The following is a 7,391-nucleotide window of genomic DNA, read 5'->3' on the forward strand; positions in this document are numbered from 1 at the left end:
ACCTGCAGAAGTTTCTTTCAAATTTGGCTAAACACTGTCCCAGATTTGCTGAATCAGAATTTCTGGGGTTGGAACACAGCCTCCATGGATGATTCTAATGTGCAAACCTGCTGAGAACTAACTTAAACCCTTAGCTGTTAATAAGGTAGCTATTAATTAACATAAGTGGGGGGAGTCCTCCTATGGAGAGTAAGATAACAGGTGGCCTGCTGTAACGTTGGCAGTTAGTCGTTCGGCTAGTGCTACTGGTTGGATAATTAGGCTGATAGTTTCGATGATTACTAATATGGGAATTAGGAAAGTGGGTGTGCCTTGTGGTAGAAGGTGAGCTGGGGATATTTTTGTCTTATTACGGAAGCCTGTAATGACGGTACCGGCTCATAGGGGAATAGCTATACCTAACTTTATTGAGAGTTGGGTGGTAGGTGTAAATGAGTGGGGTAATATTCCAAGAAGATTTGTAGAAGCAATAAATAGGAGAAGTGAGATGAGTATTAGAGATCAGGTTTGTCCCTTGAGGTTATGTGTATTTCTTAGTTGTTTTGATGTAAGTTTGGTTAATCATTGTTGGATGGAGACTGTGCGATTGTTAATTAGTCGATTTGGTGTTGGGAATAGTATAGTAGGGAATATGATGATTAGAGTGGTGATAGGAATACCTAGTATTATTGGGACTGTGAAAGGGGTAAATAGATTTTCGTTCATGTGGTGTTTCAAGGAGTTTGTTGTTCTTTTATTTTGGTGTGTGTTAGTTTGGGGGAGGGGGAGTGGAAATGTTTTGAGATTTTTAGTTGAAATAGTGTGAAGAGGGTAAGGAATATAGATAGGATAGTAAGAAGTCATGTTGATGTGTCTAGTTGTGGCATGTCATTAAGGGGAGTTTACGGCTCTCAATCTTTAACTTAAAAGGTTAACGCTAGTTTAGCTTCTTAATCAGATTATAATATGGATTCAGATCATTTTTCGAAGTTCTCTAGGGGTACTAGTTCGAGAACGATTGGTATGAAGCTATGATTTGAGCCGCAGATTTCTGAACATTGTCCGTAGAATAGACCCGGTCGTGTTGATATTAAGGTTGTTTGGTTTAGGCGTCCAGGGATTGCATCTGTTTTTAAGCCTAGGGAGGGAACAGCTCATGAGTGTAGTACGTCTTCAGAGGAGACTAATATTCGGATTGTTATTTGTATGGGTAGAACCATTCGATTATCTACTTCTAGTAGTCGTAGTTCTCCTGGTTTTAGGTCTGAGGTTGGAATTATGTAGGAGTCGAAGTTTAGGTCTTCGTAGTCAGTATATTCATAACTTCAGTATCACTGGTGTCCTATTGTTTTTACGGTAAGAGAGGGGTTATTAATTTCATCTATTATGTAGAGAATTCGTAGGGAGGGCAGGGCGATTAGGATTAAGATGATGGCTGGGAGGATGGTTCAAATAGTTTCTACCTCTTGAGTGTCTATTGTACTGATGTGTGTTAGTTTGGTTGTAAGTATTAGGGTGATAATATAGAGGACTAGAGAGCTAATTAGGAAGACGATTATTAATGTGATCATGAAAGTGTAGGCGTTCTTCTATAATAGGTGATGTTGCATCTTGTAAGCCTAGTTGGAGGGGATATGCCATGGAGATATACAGGGTTTTCACTTGTGATTTGACAAAGTTACGTAAGGCTTTACTAATATCTCATTTATAAAGAAAGACATAGTGGTTATGATATTGGCTTGAAACCGATTAGATGGAGTTCGATTCCTTCCTTTCTTGATCATTTTGGTTGACGTATGCTGGTTCTTCAAATGTATGGTATGGTGGAGGATGTCCATTTAGTCATTCAAGATTTGTGGAGGTGAGGTCTACTGTTATATACCTCTGGTTTAGATGCAAATGCCTCTCAGATGATGAAAATTATTAGTATAACTGCTGTTAGTGAGATGAAAGAGCCTATTGATGAGATAGTATTTCATGTTGTGTAGGCGTCTGGGTAGTCGGAGTCGAGGTATACCAGATAGGCCTAGGAAGTGTTGTGGGAAGAATGTTATGTTTACACCTACGAATATGATTATAAAGTGAATTTTTGTTCATGTTGAATTGAGTGTATAGCCTGAAAATAGTGGGAATCAGTGAACAAAACCTCCTATGATGGCGAAGACAGCTCCTATTGGAAGTACATAGTGAAAGTGGGCGACTACGTAGTAGGTGTCGTGGAGAACAATATCTAGGGATGAGTTAGCTAGGACGATGCCAGTTAGGCCTCCTACTGTAAATAGGAAGATAAAGCCTAGGGCTCATATTAGAGCGGGAGATCATTTAATATTTCCCCCGTGAAGTGTTGCTAGTCAACTAAAGACTTTTACTCCTGTGGGGATAGCAATAATTATAGTGGCTGATGTAAGATATGCTCGTGTATCTACGTCTATTCCAACTGTGAATATATGATGAGCCCATACGATAAAGCCTAGGAACCCAATAGAAACTATAGCTCAAACTATTCCCATATACCCGAAAGGTTCTTTTTTCCCTGAGTAGTAGGTTACAATATGTGAAATTATTCCGAAGCCAGGTAGGATTAGAATATATACTTCGGGGTGACCAAAAAATCAAAATAAGTGTTGGTACAGGACTGGGTCGCCTCCTCCTGCGGGATGGAAAAAGGTTGTGTTTAGGTTTCGGTCGGTCAATAGTATGGTAATTCCAGCTGCTAGGACGGGTAGTGATAGTAAGAGTAATACTGGTGTAGGACTGATCACACGAAGAGGGGTGTTTGGTATTGGGTTATAGCAGGTGGTTTTATATTAATAATGGTCGTAATAAAGTTGATGGCTCCAAGGATTGAGGACACGCCGGCTAAATGTAGGGAGAAAATGGTAAACTCTACTGAGGCTCCTGCATGTGCTAGATTTCCAGCTAGAGGAGGATATACAGTTCAGCTTATATTATTTAGACGAGGAAAGGCTATGTCAGGTGCTCCAATTATTAGAGAGACTAGTCAATTTCCGAACCCACCAATTATGATAAGTATGACTATGAAGAAAATTATCATGAAGGCATGAGCTGTTACTAGTACGTTGTAAACTTGGTCATCTCCGATTAGTGTGCCAGGTTGACCCAGTTCAGCGCGAATTAATAAGCTTAGGCCAGTGCCTACTATTCCTGCTCAGGTACTAAATAACAAGTATAAGGTCCCAGTGTCTTTGTGGTTGGTTGAGAATAGTCAGCGATTTATGAACATAGGTAAAATGGCCGAGTAGGCATTAGACTGTAAATCTAAAGACGGGGGTCGAGTCCTCTTTTTGCCAAGTCCTGTGGTGAATCATCATTTTGAATTGCAAATTCAAGGAAGCAGCTTCAATCCTGCCGGGACTTCTCCCGCCTTTTTTTTCTCGCGACGGGAGAAGTAGCTTGAAGCCAGTTGACTGGGGTATTTAGCTGTTAACTAAAAGTTCGTGGGAGATGTATCCCTCCAATCTAGTGAGGATTTAGCTTAATTAAAGTGTTTGATTTGCATTCAATTGATGTAAGATGCGGTCTTGAAATCCTTATTAGGCAGGGGTTAAGTAAATTATACTTGCTCAGGGCTTTGAAGGCTCTTGGTCTGATTTAACCTAAACTCCTATAGGAAAATGGAGAATGCTGGTGTGAGGGGTAAGAGTACTGTGGATAATACAATTGCTGTTGGTAGAAGGGTTATTCGTTTTGTGGAGTGAAATTGTCATTTTATTTTTATGTTGTGTGTAGAGGGAAATAGGGTTAATGCTGTGGAGTAGGCGAGGCGTATGTAGAAATATAGATTGAGTAGTGCTGTGATGGCTGTGAGGGTTGGTAGAATGAGAATATCGTTTTTTGTTAGTTCTTGAATAATTATTCATTTGGGTATGAATCCTGTAAATGGGGGGAGTCCTCCTATGGAGAGTAAGCAAATACAGGACAGGGTATATAAGAAGACTTCCCGGGTGGAGGAAGGAAATGCAGGTAGGAAAGTGCAAAGAGAATCTTAAATTTCTTGGAGGGTTTTTCTAGGACAAACCATGATCTAGGTATTTCTCTCTATATATAACTTTAACCTCTGTGACGTAAAACAATAATGTGTTATTTTTGCACCTATGCTGTGGATTTCCAAATATTGGATAATTTGAAAATGCTATGAGTTACAGTTTCTGTCTCATGATTCTGTGTAGTGTTTAATCTTTACTGAGAAGTACTATTTCCTAGGTACTGCCCGGATTTTATGGTGTGTCACAGTTCCTCTGGCATAAAAATAAATGTTTAATGAAAGGGAAATAGACTGCTAAGCCTGGAGACCCACAGGAAACAGGCTATTGCAAAGAACTGATCAAAAACTTCTCTTGAAAAGTGCTCTCTCCTCTCCATCTCTCTTCCTTCGTCTCATTTATCAAGTAAACACTGTATCTCCTTATGAGCTTCACAAGAATTATGTAATTATGGATATGAAACCTGCTGCCATGTAGCTTCCTGCCCCTGGGTAGAGGTGAGCAGTGTTGCCTTTGATACAAGAGCCAGATCATTCGATAATAATGGATAAAGAGACTTTCTGGGTGATAGCAATCGAATGGCAGAATTTTCTTATACCTGGCAGAATCACTAAAAACTGTCGGTCAGTGGGTTCCTATATATTTGTGTTATTTTACAGATTAAAACATTTGGTCTTATGATGTGTGTTTGCTACAGTGTTTAAGAAAATTTAATTTATCTACTGAAATAGGAGAAGTAAAGAAGGGAGATGGGTGCGGTACGTTATAGAAGCAAGTAGCTTTTGAGATCTGTTGACAGTGAATAGCACACGTGTAAGATAAGAAGGGACGGAAGATGATATGGGTTGAGTTGTGCCACTCGCGCTCAGTATTTGTCAGAGTCCTGCGGAGAAACAGTATTAGAAGAGTATCAGTAGAGAGGGAGGGAGAAAAAGAGAAAGAGAAAGAGAGAGGGGTATATTATAAGGAATTGGCTTTCACAGTTTTGGAGGCTGAGAAGTCCCATGATCTGCCGTCTGCAAACTGGAGACCCAGGAAAGCTGGTGGTGTGGGTTCCAGCCTGAGTCTGAAGATCTGATCAGGAAGGCTGATGGTGTTGCCCAAGGGCTGGAAGAAAAAAAAACGATCTTTCAGTTCAATCAGTAAGGCAGCGAGAGAGAAAGAGAGAGAGAATTCAACTTTCTTCTACCATTTTGTTCTATTGGGGCCCTCAACAGATTGGATGGTGCCCACTCACACTGTGGAGGGCCATCTGCTTCACTCAGTTCACCAAGGCAAGTGCTTATCTCTTCTGGAAACACCCTCCCTAACAAACACACTTGGAAATAATATTTAACCAAATATCTGGACATCCCATGGCCTGGTCAAGTTGACACAGAAAATGAACCATCATACCCCCTCAAATTAATATGTTGGAGTCCTAACCCCTAGTGCCTAGAATGAGGCCTTATTTGGAAATAGGATTGTTGCAGTTGTACTAATTAAGATGAGGTCATACCAGCGTAGGGTAGGCCCCTCATCTGATGTGACTGGTGTCCTTATGAAAAGGGAAAATTTAGACACAGAAATGCACATAGGGTAAACACCATGAGAAGGTGAAGGCAGAGATCAGGTAATGCAGAAGCCACGGAGTGCCAAAGATTGGCAGCAAAGCACCAGAAGCTGGGATAGAAACATGGCACAGTTTTTCCCTCACTGTCCTTGGAGGGAAACAACCCTCCTGCCTTGATCTTCTAGCCTCCAAAACTGTGAGACAGTAAATTTCTGTTGTTCAGGCTGCACAGTTTTTGGTACCTCCTTTCTGCTTTCCTAACACTAATACAGAAGGGCTTAGACACTAAATAGTCATGAGTCACTTGAGGCAAATGAGCACGGAGAAAGATTCAGGAAGTGCTTGCACCCTCCCCTACGTGTGTTAACCTCTCTGTTGCTCCTTGCTTGTGGCTGTGTGTTTAAGATTGATTCAGTGAGCTTTTGTGAGTCAAGCGTTTTCATTTGTTCTACAAACCTTTCTGTTCTGCGGCCTCTGGATGAGCTGGTCGGCTACCCAAAAGCCTCCCATCACATTAACATAATTCCCCAGATTGATAAACCCTTTATAGTATTTTTGATGGTCCCTACTATCATTGTTTCTCATTTTTATTTCCAGGTTGTGATTTTATTTTAGGAAATATTAGTAGTGTGTCTGAAAGCATTGATTTGCTACCGTGAAGGCCTATTTTGCTAAGAAACCATTCTACACGATGACAAAAATCTATTCACAGTTTTAACTCTGCTTTAGATGTTTACGCTTCCACTTCACATTTTTAAACTCTTAAAATATAGCCACGGAGAAGCCTGAAAGTCCATAGAAATAAGATTTGTGAGGAATATTCTGCATCTGTTTACATGAAGTGATGTTTTCAGAGGTGCTGTTGGCTGAATTCATTTTCAGGGCCTGTCTGATGCTGTTCAAGTTCTCCATTTGTAGACTCATTGTGTGTTATACCTGCCCATCTTCCCTAGGAATTTTTCAGTTTATGTTTGCTTCTTCTCTTTTACATGTAACTGCTCATGGAAGCCAGGAAGGGATATCATTTGGGGGTTTGCTTACTATTTGTAATTGGAATTCTCTGGAGGCAGGGGTCAAATTAACTCATGGGTTTGATCCTAGCAATTTACCTTTCCACGCTTTCTTTCTTCTGTAAGTAGGAATTTACCGTTCAAGCATGCTATTTTAGTAAGGGATAATGGAAGGTAACAGCATGGTTGCTGATGGAACTGAGCGTGATTAAATGGTTTAGAGTGAAGTACACCCTTCTCTAGTGGTGAAAAGGCCTTGCATTACTAAAATACAGTAATGACTGATTCATCTCCTGAAACAGTCTTTGCCTTGGGGCAGGATAGTTCATCTCATGAATCTGTCTTTTAGTCATTTACAAAAAGTTATTTTGTAAGTCAGCCAGAAGATGTTAGTTGAGCACTTAAGTCCAAGAGTCAGGGTTAGGAATTCTGTCTTTGGCCATAGCATCTGTGTGACCTCAGACCAATTACTTAAGCCCATAGGCCCCATGTTCCTCATCTGTGAAATAAGGGTCACAGGACCGCTCACCTTACAGGGATGTTACAAAGATTAAATTAAAACAGAGGAAATTCTCAGCACAGTGTCTGCATGTTGAAAGGGCTTGGATAATATGCTACCTGTTGTTAATTTTTACTTTCTAATACTTAGCTCAGTTTAGCATTTTATTTCTTTCTCTTTTTGTTATTTATTCATTATTGGTATTTATTTCTCTTTCTGAGTGAGGTACTTGGATTAGAGTGATGTCAAATACTGGCCCTTCAATAAAGATTCTTAGAATCTGGTTAAGGAGAAAACGCATAAGAAATTATTTCACTGTACTAAGATAAAGGCATGCAGTGGGTACA

At 40.2% G+C, this 7,391-nt stretch overlaps 1 long non-coding RNA gene across 1 annotated transcript; it reads right to left on the reverse strand.

Moving 5' to 3' along the window:
• Nucleotides 1–2,010: 2,010 nt before the first annotated feature.
• LOC113617855 (uncharacterized) lies at nt 2,011–2,797 on the reverse strand. Its single transcript, XR_003431787.1, has 2 exons — nt 2,742–2,797; nt 2,011–2,334 (listed from the first exon to the last, which is right to left on the reverse strand). It is a non-coding gene; the product is annotated as an uncharacterized LOC113617855 (long non-coding RNA).
• Between the last annotated feature and the right edge of the window lie 4,594 nt (nt 2,798–7,391).

This window comes from Aethalodelphis obliquidens, unplaced genomic scaffold (assembly GCF_003676395.1).
Source record: "Aethalodelphis obliquidens isolate GAN/ISIS:26980383/991018 unplaced genomic scaffold, ASM367639v1 scaffold5, whole genome shotgun sequence".
Lineage (NCBI taxonomy): Eukaryota > Metazoa > Chordata > Mammalia > Artiodactyla > Delphinidae > Aethalodelphis > Aethalodelphis obliquidens.